The sequence below is a fragment of the Fulmarus glacialis genome, unplaced genomic scaffold (genome assembly GCF_000690835.1).
Source record: "Fulmarus glacialis isolate BGI_N327 unplaced genomic scaffold, ASM69083v1 scaffold610, whole genome shotgun sequence".
Lineage (NCBI taxonomy): Eukaryota > Metazoa > Chordata > Aves > Procellariiformes > Procellariidae > Fulmarus > Fulmarus glacialis.
Genome location: NW_009189458.1, coordinates 106613 through 108382, shown reverse-complemented (window position 1 = coordinate 108382; position 1770 = coordinate 106613).

The following is a 1770-nucleotide window of genomic DNA, read 5'->3' as shown; positions in this document are numbered from 1 at the left end:
CTGCTTAGGTTCAGCTTTTCACACTGTATTTCTGTTGAAACATTTTACAAGTCACTTGTCTTTCTTCTAACTTGATACAAAAGAAATATTTAAGCTTGTTACATTTTGTAAAAAAAAAATACAAACAAAAACAAATGAAGAAAAAATAAGAGGTTGATTTTCTATTCAGAAAAAAAAGCTCTGATATACAATATGTAGAAGTATTGCATTGTTACTGTAAACTTTCTGGTAGTATAATAGCCACTGATTATCAGTCAATAAAAATGAGAACTGTTATCCCTCTCATCTCCTGAATAATACTGCTGAACTGAAAGCACAGATATCACTCCAGTTTTGTAGACCTCAACTATCAGATTTTAGCATTGTGTGTATGGTTTTTTCCTAACATACAAACTGTAGAAGCTTTACACATAAAAAAGAAAAGTTAGGGGCTTAACAAATGTACAGTAGGACTCTGTGTGTGCAGCATACAATTTAAACAAAATTTTGTTTGATTGCATTTTTAGATTTCCTTCGTTGTTTTTGTTTGCTGTGGAATTATGAAAAAGCTACCATGAATATTTCTTACCAAAGTCTTGTGTAGTTGTTTTGTAGCTGTCTGGCTAACACATTATTATTATTTTGGAATAAAGACATCTTTACTATGAATTTTACACTTGTATGAGATTCTGTTCAACTAATACGATTATGTACACCAAAAAAAACCCACACTTACCAATATAAGGAGTCAAGTCACACTCTTATTTACATTTTACTCCTGTTCAAGCTCACAGGATAGCTGGAGTGAGCTGGATTTTACTAGAGCCAGTCATTCTTTCCACTTGGAAGTTATTTGCATCAAGGTTTTTGTCAAATAGTTTGTTGTTCTTTAGAAATCACAGAGTAACTTAGGATTGTTACTCAAATTACCCTGTATTACTCTCATGTGGGTTTTGTTGCTGTTTCTGGTTTTTAATAAAAGAGAAACTATTTAAAAGAACACATTTTAAAGTCTTGTGATACATGAACGGAAAAATTGTTAAAAATGAGCTTTCAAAAAAGTCTGAGATTTTGTGAAACTTTCAACTGATGTTTTGTGCTGCTAGAAGGCTATTTAATACGCTGTGTGTGTGAGTAATTGTTACGATAATTACACGGAAAAGTACAGCAGCTGGGGGAGCCAGTCAGCAAAGCTGCTGCCATAGAAATGTGACTGTAAGTAACACCTTGCAGCCAGCTAGACATGAACGGTGTGTTCATGGAAAAGCTCTATTCTAAAACTAAAGTGTAACAAAGCTGAGGTGGACCTACCGGTAGTTGCCTGGAGATGAGAAGCTAGGAGTTGCTTACCGAAAATGGAAGGCGGCGCCTGGTCCATCTGGTCCATTAAAACTCCCTTGGCATTTAGCTGTTTGCTCCCACTAGAAAACCGCTCGGTGTTTCCAAGCCGCTGTTTCGAGGCAGGTTTGTCAGGGGGTACCCAGCAAAAAACCCCCGCGTTGTTCCAAAGCCGCTGTTTCGAGGCAGGTTTGTCAGGGTGTACAACGGCCGCATGAGGCAGCCCAGCAGTGCCGCTTGCCGGCAGAGAGCTGCCTCCCCAGTGTCTCTGCTCCAGTGCCGCTGGGCAACTCAGAAAGGGATGGCCTCTGCTGCCAAGCCCTTAGGTACGCTGCCGTAGCATCATTCAGTGTTTAGAAGCACAAAGACAGATCAACTCACCTTTCTGTAATCCCTGCCTTAGTTTGTTGGCGAATAGTGGAGTTTCAGCAAAAATTGCTGACCCTTTTGTTT